Here is a 14,892-nt window from a genome sequence, read left to right on the forward strand (position 1 = left end):
CACAAACGCAACGTACAGTAGTTTCTTCAAAGTCGTTCTTCATCTTCATCTGCAAACTATCAAAAAACGATGTGTGTTAACAGTTCTTCATCTTCTTGGTTAATAAACCCACGAAATTTAATACTTTGGTCTTGTTCATCTTCAAAACCCACGACATTAAGGTATTTTTTCTCCTTTTAATTTGTTAAGCTTTTAAGTTTTGCAAGATATTTATGAAAAAACTCGAAAATTATGGCTATGTGTTAACCGTTTGTATTTATACTAATTTTGTTTATCATATATATCATGTTTTGTTATATATTTAAGTAATTTCTTCATTTTATTTATGAATGTGTATGTAGTTGTGGTTTTTAAGTTTTAAATTTATCATAATTTTTTTATAGTTTGTAAATTAGGTTTAATTAGGTTTGTTTATGGTTAAATGAATGAGTTGTTGATATGAATGTTAAGTTGTTGATATATCCAAGTTTATGAATGTGATTTTATTTTTATTGTTTTATATGTTGTTAATATATATGAATATTAATTATGGTTAGTACAATAAACATCATTTGGAAAGTTTAAAAAACATTGTTTTACTATTTGGGTTAATTAGGGTTAAATGAATGATTATTACTTAATTTTGTGGTTAGTTAGAGTTCGTTAAGTATATATGTTTAAAAGTTGTGTATTAATTTTGTTTTGAATTAAATCACACTAATTAGGATGACAAAAGATCGTTCTTGGATGTATGGAAGCATTGAATCGTCAGAATTTATTGATGGCGTATTAGAATTTTGTAGTATTGCGGTTGAACATCAAGTTAGGACGGAGGGAGTTGGTTTTTATTGCCCATGTGTCAGTTGTGGCAATGTATCAAAGGTAGATAGTGTTGATATCCTTAGGGAGCACATACTTCGACGTGGGTTTAGGCCTCAATATCATGTTTGGGTTTGGCATGGTGAGGAGGGAGTTTACAAAGAGAAAAGTGTTGTTGAGGACGTCAATAATGTGGCCGATGTCAATGAGGATGTAGTAGATCATGTTGATGGGTATAAGACAGATGAAGAGAATGTCGATGAGGATGTGGATCGTGTTGATGAGATGATGGAGGGAGTCGAGGACGAGTTAGGAAAATATCCTCGTGTTTTGACTTGTTGACAGAGGCTTCTCAAAAGAAACTAACAGCAGTGTCGACAATTTTCAACATTAAGTCAAAGTTCAATTGGAGTGACGCTAGTTTCACAATGTTATTAGAAGCTTTAGGTGAGATGCTTCCTGAGAGAAATGAACTTCTAAAGTCGACATATTATGCCAAAAAGCTCAAGTGTCCTTTCGGCTTAGAGTACCAGAAGATTCATGCGTGTCCGAATGATTGTGTGTTGTATCGGAATGAAAACGAGAACTTAGAAGAGTGTCCTAGGTGTGGGTTATCGCGCTACAAGCGTAAAGGGGCTCGGGATGAAGGGCCCCCAGCTAAGGTATTGTGGTATCTTCCAATAATACCTAGATTCAAGCGTTTGTTTTTTATAAAGAAAGATGCGTTAAATTTGAGGTGGCATGCAGATAGGGTGAAGAAAGGTCACTTGCTCACACATCCATCTGATTCTCCGGAGTGGAAGAGTATTGATAGGTTGCATAAGACTTTTGGGGATGAGGTTCGTAATTTAAGGCTCGGACTGTGTACGGATGGAATGAACCCATTCGGCAATCTTAGTTCTCAACATAGTACTTGGCCGGTACTTTTAGTGATCTATAATTTGCCACCTTGGTTGTGTATGAAGCGTAAGTACATTATGCTTTCGCTTCTTATCTCGGGTCCTAAATAACCTGGCAATGACATAGATGTATATCTTGCACCTCTCGTTGAGGATTTGAGAAAGATGTGGGATGAAGGCGTTTCAGTGTTTGATGCATATGCTAATGAGGAGTTCACCTTGCGTGCAATCCTTTTATGCACCGTTAATGATTTTCCGGCATATGGCAACTTATCGGGGTATAAGAACAAAGGGAAGAAAGCATGCCCAATATGTATCGATGACATGGAATCCACGTTGATTCCTAAGTGCAAACACGTATTCATGCACCATCGAAAGTTCCTCCCACGAGACCACCAATATCGTAAGAAGAAGAAGTTGTTCAACGGGGAGGTTGAGGACCGTGTAGCTCGTCGACCGTTGACCGGTTATGAGGTTTATGAACAAGTTAAAGGAGTTGAGACTGTATTTGGTAAAACGGGGCAAGTGCAAGGGGGTGAAGGCCGATTATGGAAAAAAGAATCAATCTTTTGGAAGCTTCCATATTGGAGAGATCTACAGGTTAGGCATTGTCCTGACGTTATGCATATAAAGAAAAATGTATGCGATGCCATACTCGGGACTCTCATGAACATTCCGGGTAAGACAAAGGATGTTAGGGCCGTGCGAGATTAGTTTGAATGTAAGGGTCTTCGTCCGAAGTTGTGGGCACATGTTAAGGTGAGTAAAAAAAGAAATAGAGCTGATGAAGTTGGTGGCAGTAAGAAGAAGATGAGTAATGATAAAGTTTATTTGCCTCCAGCTTACTACACATTGTCCAAAGCAGAGAAGCGGACATTTTGTGAGTGTTTGTATGGCATTAAGGTTCCGTCTGGGTACTCATCCAACATGAAGAGATTTGTGAGCCTAAATAGTGAGCTGAAGTTAGGAAGCATGAAAGCTCACGATTGTCATGTAATGATGTAAGTGTTCTTACCAATTGCAATCCGTGGAATACTGCCAAAACATGTGAGATATGCTATTACCGAGCTATGTTCGTTCTTCAACACAATTTTTAGTAAAGTTCTTGATCCCTTTAAACTTGATGCACTTCAACTCGACGTGATTGTAACTTTATGCAAGTTTGAGATGTATTTTCCACCTTCTTTCTTTGACATAATGGTTCATCTTATTGTCCATCTCGTTTGTGAGATCAAGCTTTTGGGTCTAGTTTTTTTAAGGTGGTGTTATCCTTTTGAAAGACACATGGGTGTTTTACAAAACAAGGTGAGGAATCCAGCACAACCCGAGGGGAGTATGATTCAAGGCACTATGAGCGATGAGATTAGTAACTTTATAGCCGAGTATTTGGCCATGGCAAAGCCTATTGGACTTCCCACCTTTAGACATGAAGGAAGGCTTGAGAGAAAAGGAACAATTGGCTCCAAATCGGTCACACCTCCTCGAGACTGCCTTCTGCAAGCACACTTGTATGTGTTGCATCATATTCCGGAAGTTCATCCTTTTTTGAGTGAGCATCTTGATATATTGTGCGCAAAACATCCTTCTAAAGGGGATAGGGCATTGATGTAGTTGCATAACAAGACGTTTATTAATTGGTTTCATAATCGAGTTATATGCGAAGAACTCAAGGTTGTATCCGAAATTGTTAAGTGGTTAGCTTTTGGTCCGCGTGATGATGTCAACAAATATGAGGGTTACGATGTCAATGGCTTCACATTTTGGACTGAGGGTCAAGACAAGAAGTCATCTTATCTACAGAATAGTGGGGTTTCTATTTTGGCGTCATCTACATTTTACGCCAGTGCGAAGGATCAAGCGCCGGTTGATGCTAAATTGGTATACTACGGGCGGGTACATGAAATATGGGAGCTTGACTACTCTACTTTCAATATTGGTCTTTTCAAATGTAAGTGGATAGATAATAATCGATGATGCATAAAAAATGACGACCCTTGTGGATTAACTCTTGTAGACTTAGCTCGTTTGCGTGATAGTGAGGAGCCATTCATGCTAGCCACACAAGCCAAGCAAGTATTCTACATTGTAGACCCGTCTGATAAAAAATGGTCTATTGTTGTATCGGGAAAAAGAAGCATCCTTGGTATAGGTGATGTTGAGGATGAGGAAGAATATGAAGCTTTTGAAGACCCCCTCCCTTTATCAATCCAAAATCATTGGATCAAGATGATGTAGATGTTGGTTATATGCGTGTAGATCACACGGAAGGAATACATTTGAATTAAGTGATTCACAAGGTATGAATTTAAAGCTTTTTAAAGTTTTTTTGGCACTTGGTTTGTTTTGCATGAAACTTTGCACAAAACACTATTTGTTATATATATTATTGTGTTGAACGTATTAGAATTGTAAATCATAGTCATATTCTTAATATTACTTAGCTTATGTTCTAATATATTTCTATTCATACTCTTTCAGGTACTGATATACAATGCTTCTATTCAGAGACGAAATTGTCCCCGAGATTGAGACCTCGGATAATAAACATCGTAGTTACGACAGTGAAGAGGACCGAATTGTGAGGGACGAGCGTATAGCTGAAGACGCTCCACCAATTGACAATGATTTTGAGACTGAAGAAGCCCCACCAACGGATGCTCCCACTACCACTAAGAAAAGAAAAGGGTGAGGTCCTACGAAAAACCTCAAAGTCACAGAACCCATGCATTGGGTCAACCCTGCGGAAAATGGCGCAGGCAATATGGAAAACAAGTAGGCCTATGTATCCGCAAGATTTCCATATTGCACGCATGGAACGAGGTTCCAGAGGGTCTGAAGAACTCTCTATGGAATGATACTGTGATAAGCAACTTTACTATTTTTACTCATTTAGTTCCATTTTAAAATTAATTTAATTGACAGTAATAAATATAACTTTTTTTTGTAGAATCTTTTCCACATCGAGAGCGATGAGGATAAGAAGAATGTGTTTCTTTCAGCTGTTGCTGAAAGATTCAGAGATTTCAAATCCAAGCTAGTAACTGGCTGGATTACGAAGAGCCGTGCCCGTACGACCAAAAAGGTCAAAACAGGAAACGAAGGTGGAGAGCAAGCACCTTCGAAGATGCCCTACAAAATATGGGGTCACATATCGAAGAGGGATTGGGAGGCCTTTGTTGCCAAAAGAACAACTCCCATAGAAGTTGTAAGTATTTCATATTATATTATAGTTTTTGATTTGAATTTACTTTTTTTGCTTCAGTCATTAAACTAATACATGACATTCGGTTTCTATTGATTAATTAGGAAAAGCGTGGTAAAGCTTCTGATTTTGCAAGCAAAAGGAAGTTTTACCATCGCTTAGGCCAGAAAACGTACGATGAGGTCCGAAAAGAGTGGGTGGATGCGGGTTTATACCCCAATCAAAGTTCATACACGCCCTCATCTACGACTACCTCCGCATCCGTGAATACTCCTGCTGGAGATCGGGTGCGTGATTGGTATTGCGGGCTTCATTCCCGAGATGCAAGTGGTAAATTTACCATTAATGATCCGAGAACGAAGAAGGTTGCTGATGTAGTGGTGAGTTTTGAAATTATTAAGTATATCTTGATTTGTTTTGTATTCTTTGGCTTTGTTTTACTTATACTAATTGCTATATATGTCACTTTTTATTTGAAGAGATGGGCTGGAAGGAAAAAGAAGCTATGGGGGAGTTCACGCCAAGAGGCAATGTTGACGCATTGCTTATGGTCTTAGGGAAAGACCACAGTGGGTGGGTAGTCGGAAAAGGAGGAGTCCGCGTGGGGCTACAGAAGGCATTCGGCAAAGAGTGTGTTGCTACTCAATCCCGAACGATGCTTCGGGATGAAGTAGCGACCCTCTGAGCAGAGATTACGAAGGACGTTCTCGCCAAACTGGCCGCCGTGTTGCAGAAGATGGGAGCACCCGTTGTTGACTTGGCAAACCTGATTGTCGAGGATCAGGAAAGTCAACATGGGGATCCTAATGCTTTGGTCGAGCCAACACCCGAGCCCATTACCCCCGTAGCACCCCAGCCCATTACTTTCCCTGAAGGAGAAAACCCCACACCGGAGACCATAAACTCCGTTGCTCAAAATCCGGAGCCAACTCCGGAGCCAGTGCTACAGGTACATAGTTTTTAAATATATAAGCACTTATTAATTTAAATTGCAACGCGTTTTAATATTTTAATACTAAACGACGCAATTTTCAGGAGGCGACTCCTTGTTCTCTTTTGCTGCCTCAGTTAGGTGTTGCTAGTGATGACGACTTAACTAAGGTTGCATATGGTGTGGCCCAGCCAACCAAAGAGGGCCAAACAGTGCATTCGATGCCTGTTATAAGTGGCCACATCTGTGTGACCGTGGAAACTATTGTAAAGGGGTTTGAAGATTTCTCACTCCCGGTTCCAATGCCAGCATGGAGCCTTGAGAAACTATTAGTCGCTCTAGGTAGTTTCGTCACATGGCCATATGCTTGGGTCCGATTCACTAACATGGTAAGAATCATTTGTACCTTATTTATTTTTATTTTTTTAATTGCATGCTTACACTAATTTAATTGTATAAATTGAAATAGCAAAAGAGTCCAAAGAGATCTTGGAGAGAGATCGGTTCCTTAGCAAAGGTGTCGACTGGGTCAAAGTCGATGCCAAGCACTCCAATTTTGACTGATGTGGAGCTAAATAATCTCTCTCAAGATTGCAAATGGCTGCACACTTGTGCATCTCGCCTGCGTGAGGAGGACCTAATCATTCTAAACCTGCAGAAGGACCAATTATGCTTTTTAGAAAGCCCGTTTGTAATTATTGCTCCAAGTGACATTGGGCAATTTTTGAGAGGAGAGATGCTGAACGTAGCTCTTATCCATGTCTACACAAAAGTTAGAAAGCTCGAACGTGGCACTACATAGACTCAGTGTCGTTTCTGATAAATTTTGGGCCCTATGCGAAAAATAAAAAAAAGGCTCGTAGTCATGCGCTTAATTGAGAAACCTAATGCTCTTAGTTAGATCCATACTAGATGCTATTCATTCAAATACTAATTTAATTATAAGGATTAATTCAATTTGGGCCCCTTCATGAGTTGGGCTCTAGGTGGTTGCACCTTAAAACTACCCTCAGAAACGACCCTGCATAGAGTGCTCATTTGATCTTGCACTCATCAGATGACCTTCTTGTTCCAATAATCTTTCTTAAGATTTTCGTTCTTCTTACTATAGCTGTAAGTCATATTTTTTTGTTCCTACTTGACTTACTAAATAAAGCATCATTGGTCGTCTCGTTGAACACCTTTTGTGCAAATTTGTAATCAATAAGGTCTATTTATGTTAAAGTTGGCCTTTAATTTATAATATTCTCACTAGCCAATGTGTCTCAACCGTTATAATAAAGTGTCTCTAAGATGTTTGTAAGAAGGGAATCGAACATAAAATGAATATGACCAAGTCTTTATCCTCAATATAACCACAATGCAAAACTATGGAGTAAAACTCATCAAGACGAGATTTCATAGTCTTACTGTACTTCTTGTAAACGAAGATCATACAAACAACTTTTTAAGAGAAATCGATTGTAAAACTCATGGCCATGTAGAGTGATATCAACTTCATTGGAGAGACAAAGTTTCTACGAGGGCAAATTATAACTTTCAACGAGTTTAGATATGGAGGCTACTTGGTACATTTAGGTGAATTTCAAGGAAGTAAAATACTCTCTCCGTCTCTATGAGTTTTCTAACATTTCTAATTTTATCCGTCCTTTTTACTGTATAATATATTTTTTATGTGAAATATTTTAAAATATTTTTGTTGTAATTAATGTATCCATCCCTTTCTTTAACAATCATTCACACATCTTCCCTTATTTCCTCTCACTCTCAATTCTATTTATACAGTAAAATATTTTAAAGTATTTATACAATAGCATACTTTCAATTCTATTTATACAGTAAAATATTTTAAAGTATTTATACAATAGCATACTTTCAATTCTATTTATACAGTAAAATATTTTAAAGTATTTATACAATAGCATACTTTCAATTCTATTTATACAGTAAAATATTTTAAAGTATTTATACAATAGCATACTTTCAATTCTATTTTTACAGGAGTAACTCATATCTACTAGTTTTGGCCTAACTCAATTTAATAGTGTGATATGATTGTAAAGAGCACTACATGTAGATGTAGTAGTGCTTAAAATAAAGCAACAGGCTAAAGTACTGCCTCAACTTGATCCTTCAAGTCAAATTTCTTATGATTATACTTTATACATTATACTCCATTTTTTTAAGTTGTTTCTACAAAAAAATATTTAGAAAAATTAAAAAAATAAAATCTTTTAGATTACAGATGTATTGTTTTATTGAATAATAAATTTGATGGAAGAAAGGTGGAAAACATAAATATTAAAAAATATTAAAATAAAGTTCGTGAAAAAAATATAAGAAACAAAATTATTAAAAAATATTTTAATAAAATTAGTGGAAAAAAATATAAGGAGAAAAATTATTAAAAAAATATTTTAATAAAATTAATGGGAAATATGTGGGATAAAATATTAAAATGAAGTGAGTGAAAAATACGTAAAACTATAAGTGTTGTTAAAATATTAAAGTAAAATAAATAAAACAATGTTGAATGCGAAAGAGAATATTTAGTTTTGAAGAATGGAAGTTTCGATGGACACAAAATATCTTAGTCATTTCACTTTATGTAGTTATAATCCATTAAGACTCTTAAAATATACTCCACTTTTTTGCAGCATCACTAGACCAAACAGCCAATCACTGAGATCAACGAGACACTTGAGTAATATTTAACTTTTTTTTAATAAAAAATCTAACTTTATTAGGTATTAAAAATCTAACCTTATTTTAACTTCTAAAATTAATAAAAATAAGTCTAATTTAGCTTAGTAAAAATGTGCAATGTTAAAAAAAACAACACAAGTAAAATTAAATTTAGTTTAGCAAAATCAAACGTAGTCGATTATAAAAAGTTTAATTTGATAAAAATAAATTATAATGTACAAAATTAAAATTGATGAATTGAATAGATGGTTAAAATTTCAATTCAATATGAGTTGTAGAGAAGTATAAAGATTTTTTTCACTTCAATTTGTGCCTCTAATTAGATAAAGTTCTCCCGTGGGCAAGTACGTCAACTACGATTCCAATCTTATTTCATGAGTAATTTATTTCATTCTAAAAAACGTATGGACACTATTATATAAAAATCTTAACACTTTTTTTGAGTGACTAAAGCAAGTTGAAGAAACAAGTTGTAAACTTTTTATTTTATCCTTACTTTTGTTTTTTTATATCTGTCTCATTTTGCATTATTTATATTTAATTGTTTTTTTACAGATTTTGCACACTTTTTTGTTTTGGCAATAGTCCCACTTTTATTCTCTTAATCTCATTCTCCACTTGTTTTTTGGTTCTTTTTCAATTTAATTTCTCTTTTTCTTAAATTTCACTCATTTTACATCAGGTATAAAATAAAATAAAAGGGAGAACAGGTGGAGTGTGCCTATAAATAACTCGAACCTCCATCCCTTATTCCCCAACACAACTCAAACCCAAAACCAAAACAATCATAAATAGCAAAAATCATCTCCAAAAAAAATGGGACCCACAATCAAAAACTCACCCCTTACTCTTTCGCTTACAATCGCCCTCCTTTTCCTAACCACCATCACCACACCAAAAGCCAACGCCCAGTTACCGACCCTCCCATTGCCGGCGCTGCCACTTTCTCTTCCATTACCACCCCTTAACGCAAACATAAATGCCATAGTTATCAACACAACACTAACCTGCTCACCCACTCTAACAGGCCTCGGCCAGCCACTCGCAAATACAACAGTAATCGTTAGACTTAACGGAACTGTATTAGCAAACGTGAGTACGAACGCAAATGGGTCAATCAGTGTATCTATTCCTATTAATCTGTCAAACCTATCTTCTTTAAATACGTTAAGTGTTTCACTTCCAGTTCCCATTGTTGGGTGCAGTCTTACTACTTCCCTTAACCCTGGAACAATCCTCCAGTTGCCCCCTATGTTCGTGTCTTTTGTTAGTAATGTTGTTAGTTTTATGTTACCTGGTTTACCTGTTCCTCTTATTAGCTAATTAACATTCTTAATCACTTAAGCTAGTTCCCATCTCGGTCTATTTGAAATTGCTGGTAATATGTTGTAAGGAAAAATATCACTTTTAATAACAAACGACTTATAGGGACAGACTGAGTAAAGTTTTATTTAGTTTGCTTTTATAATAATTAAGTTTCTCTTTTCTTTCACTAATGATATACTCCATCTGTTCTTATGAGCAAGTATCATTTGAGCATTTAAAAATTAATGTGATTAGAGCTTTTTGAGTTATATGGTGCAAACTTAGAAGAATAGAGGGAGTATTTTTTAAGAATAGAGGAATTAAAAATTATGTAAGTTTGTAATTCCATATATGCTTAGAGCTTTCATGTGTGAGTTCAATTTACAAGCAAATGTACTAATTATTGTTTGTAATTGTAATTATGTATAATTAATTATGTTTAAGTTATTTTGTCTTGGATTATTTAATTTGGTTTACCAGTTTTGTATGTTCAATTCTCTTCGATCACCTCAATAAAATATATTAATAATTGATTTTTAACATCAAAAAGTTGGAGGACTTTTTAAAGCATAAATATCAACTTTTTATGATAAATTTATGAAGTATTAAGCCTTAATTAACCTACTCTTTCATACTATATAACAGCCATTTTGTTTAGTATTTTTGGCATAAATTACCACATTACATTTAATTATCAAGCCTTAATTTACCTACTCCTTATTAACCTAGCCTTTAATATTTTTGGCATAAATTATCCAAGATATTTCCATATATTGAAAGTATTCTAGTGGTTAAAGCAATGGTCAAACATTAAAGAAAAAAGAGATACTTAAGTGAAATTGATAATTAAATTGCTGTCTTAGATTATGATTTTGATCTGAGCTAAAATATTTACTCTAATGGCCTTAAAATAAAATATTTACTCAAGTACAAAATTGTTGGACATACTAATTAATGTCATTTTTATCATAAATGTTTATTAAAATGTGATAGAAAATTTTTTGCTCATGTTTTTGCAATGTGTATCGGCAAGATGGGCGTATATTTGAAATAAATAAAGAATGTTATATCTTTTCACTAGGTCAATTTTTTTGAAAATATTGCTAGTACTAGTAAAAACAATATTATATCTTTTCAATTTGTGCGGAAGAAATTTTTGAAAAATTAAAATAAATATAAAACTAAGAACTTTATTAAAATTGAATTTGAAATAAATAAAGAATTTTAAAACTGAATTGGAAAATTAAATAAATGAGTGTTTAAAAATCTTAATCTGAAAATATTAAAATATATAAGAAATTTAAAATAAAATTTAAATATTTTATAATAAAATTTAAATTGAAATAAATAAATATGTAAATCAAAGATAAATAAGAAACATCAAATTTAAATATTTAAAATAAATAAACAAATGAATTATTTAAAAACTCAAATAAAATAAAATGAATAACACAATAAATTAAGTTATCATGTGATCAAGTTGTTGGTAAAACAACCATTGAATGAAAATGAGTTTGAAAGTGTAGCGTACTTTTCAACAATAATTGAAATTCAGTCTAAAGAAGTTTGAAGGGAAAATTTGACCCATCAAATACAATTTTTTCCAAAAGTAAATATTAACAAAAAATAAAGCTCATATAATAACTTTCGCACATCCCCGTAGAATATCTCATTAGTAACTTTCGCACTTTTTGCAAAAATAGAAATGCACATATATTGTAACTTTCGCACTTTTTCATCAGCACACATTTAATTTTTTATTTAAGTGGAATAACATAAAAAGACAAAACAAATACCGATAAAGTAAACAAAATAAAAAAGTTAAATTAATATTCTAAAAGTCTCATCCTATTAAATTCTTCTATATAAGGGCGATTTTCCAATATTATTAATCACCATTATTTACTTAGACTACCTTTCTCATTATTATATTTAGTATGAATAAGAGTGATTCTGAGCATGCATGTCAGCATGTGCAAGGTAACCGACCGCACAGAGCCTCCTAAATTTAGAAGTCTCAAATATTAGTTTGACATTACTTGTTTTTAGACTCAAATTTTCAAAAGAAAAAAAAAATAAAAAAGGCTTTATATTTTATAGGGTATTTTTCAGGGCTGTTCCTGAGAGTAGTTTTAAGGTGCAACCTCCCTGGGCCCAACTCTTGAAGAGGCCTAAATTGAGTTAATTCTTATTATTAAAGATCATTTTTTAAATTATATTTTTGTACCTTATCATTATATAAACTTAAATACATATATTTTTTTGATATTGATGTGATGGAAAAAAGAGAAATCATATAATGCATAGTTGAAGAAAAATATCGAAAGTTTACTTATTCAAGGGCCTCTTTTTTAATTTTCTCTTAAGACCCAAAAATTATCAGAACGACACTGGTATACATAATAATATCATAGCAACTTAGCAAGTTGAAAGGTGAAGTTTCTACACTTCAAATGGCCAGTTCCTTTCATCATATATAGTTGACTCCATAGAGTGCAATTTAACGTGGGAAACCACGAAAAATCATAGTGCGTGGTCCATCCTTGTCTCTCGCGAGCTTCAACATTGTGATACAAATTAAGGATGCCTCCTTACAAAATCACGAAAATCACGAAAGGAAAATTTAATGCCAAGTGCTTAACTATATGAATTCGTATTTGTGGTATATTCTCTTAAATAGTGGTATTCAAAAAAAATCCAACGATTTAATATTATTATGGAGTTTTAACTAAAATTTTAATCTGATAATAGCTAAAAGCTCCAAATATGTTATGAGCGATTACATACTTACATTGAAAATCTTGTGATATGTTTATAATCTAATATATATGAACTTTAAATAAATAATAATTGAATTAATCATGTAACTTCAAATTAAAGACCATTTTTTCATTTTAAAAAATAAAGTAATAAATTTTTTAAATTAGGTATGAGTTGGACAAAGTATAAAACCTCTAGCTAGAGACAATAAATAAAATTTTAAACAATTTTTTTTATTATTAAATATTTCACCTACTACCTAATGAATTACAAGTTTACAATACAACTATTAAACTACTCCTTCGTCCCTTTGAATTTTTTATCTAAAAATATAATATAAAAATTAAGAAGTAGTTTAATTGTTAGAGGAATAAGACAAGAGATTTAGATTGTAGTGAATAATATTTAAAAAGAAAAAAAATATGGATAAATTTTTAAAAAAGGAATAGAGATTATTTTCGTAAAAAGAAAAATACCGCAAATCAGATCATCAATACAAAATAAAAATAAAAAATGTAACAAACTTAACTAGAAATTAATATCATACCAACTATTTAAGTGGCAAGCACTAATGGTAAACCTTAGAGGATAATAAAGTAGCAACTCTTCACATGGATATGATAAAAGAATAATGTGACAGAACAGTAGGAGCCATATAAAATAAAATCCTTCTTATCAGTGTCGTTTCTGATAATTTTTGGGTTTTAGGCAAAAGATTAAAAAAGACCCTTGTATTAGTAAAGTTTTGATATCTATTTTTTTTTTCAGCTATAAATCATACAATTTCCCTTTTATCTATCATATAAATTTTAAATAAATATACGAATTTAAGATCATATAATGATATAGTAAAAAAATATACTTAAAGAACTGATTTTAATACTAAGGATTAACTCAATTTTAATGCTAGTTATAATATACATAGGATCTTGAATTTTGCTTCTTCAAGTTGATTGTTATGTCAAACGTTAAAGGATTATCTAGTTCGGTTTATTTAGGAGATCACATATATTGTAAAGTGACATGGATACAACGTAGGAGGAAATATAGAGCTTAAAGTGCTTTATGAGCATTTTTAAATCCTTTGGATTGGTATATACTGTACGATAAAATTAACTTTTCGTGATATAGATTTTAATAATGACATTAAAAAGTGTCACTGATTTATATTTTAAGGTTAATAATTATTGGTTTTTAATTTAAAGATCCCTATAAATAAAGTGATTAGTGATAATTTGGTATTTACTGACATATATAATTATTACAATAGTAGATATAGTGACATTTATGAGAAATGCCACTAGACATTATATCTCGGAATACATTAGTATGGTTTTTTTTTATTATAATGCTAAATGGTCTAATAAATATCAATAAATCTACTACATATACCAATAGAAATTTAAAGTAGTGACATTTAAATTAAATATCACTAAAAATATCCAACTAAAAGTATATTATATTGTAGCAATACATCCACACAATTTATTTTTCTCGAGCATAAGATAGGATGAGGGGAAAATAAAATTAGCTAAGATTCGATATCAAAATCTTATATATTATTATTTTCCACAACTTGTTAAAGTGCTTAAAAGTGATGGAAAAAACAATAGTATATTTTATTATGTTATCCAAATTGGATTAGCAAGTTGCAAAGCTTATACCCTTACTTTTCAAATTCCTTCAAACATGCATGCCTATAAATAACTCACCCAACACCCTCTATATCTCCACAAAAACAGCCAAAACCAAAACCCTAATCACCATTCTAAACCTTAATTCAACCTCTTATAAGCTCTCAACCATTAACCAACAATGGCTTCCACAACCAAAATCTCACCCATTACTCTTTCTCTTGTACTCATCTTCGTCACCGCCGCCACCACCACCACCATACCCAAATCCAATGCTCAACAACTCCCCGTTGGTCTCATCCTCAACAACATAAACATAACCGCCGTCAACATCAATGGAACACTTACTTGCTCACCCACTTTAACCTTCCCCGCCACCTTACTCACGCCTCCTCTCGTCAACGCCACCGTCCAAATCACTCTTAACGACGCCGTCATCGCCGCCGTCAACACCTCCGCAACCGGCGCCTTCGGAATCACCCTTAATGTGACGAATGTTCTTAATGGGCCCATTACTAATGCTAATCTCAACACTCTGAGAGTGAACATTGGCGGTTCAGGTGCCGGATGCAGGATTTTTACAACCCTTCAACCTGGTGCGTTATTCCAGTTTTCTACTTTTCTTCAATCTGTCAATAACAATGGTTCCGCTAATCT

Source organism: Amaranthus tricolor, chromosome 1, assembly GCF_026212465.1.
Source record: "Amaranthus tricolor cultivar Red isolate AtriRed21 chromosome 1, ASM2621246v1, whole genome shotgun sequence".
Classification (NCBI taxonomy): Eukaryota; Viridiplantae; Streptophyta; class Magnoliopsida; order Caryophyllales; family Amaranthaceae; genus Amaranthus; species Amaranthus tricolor.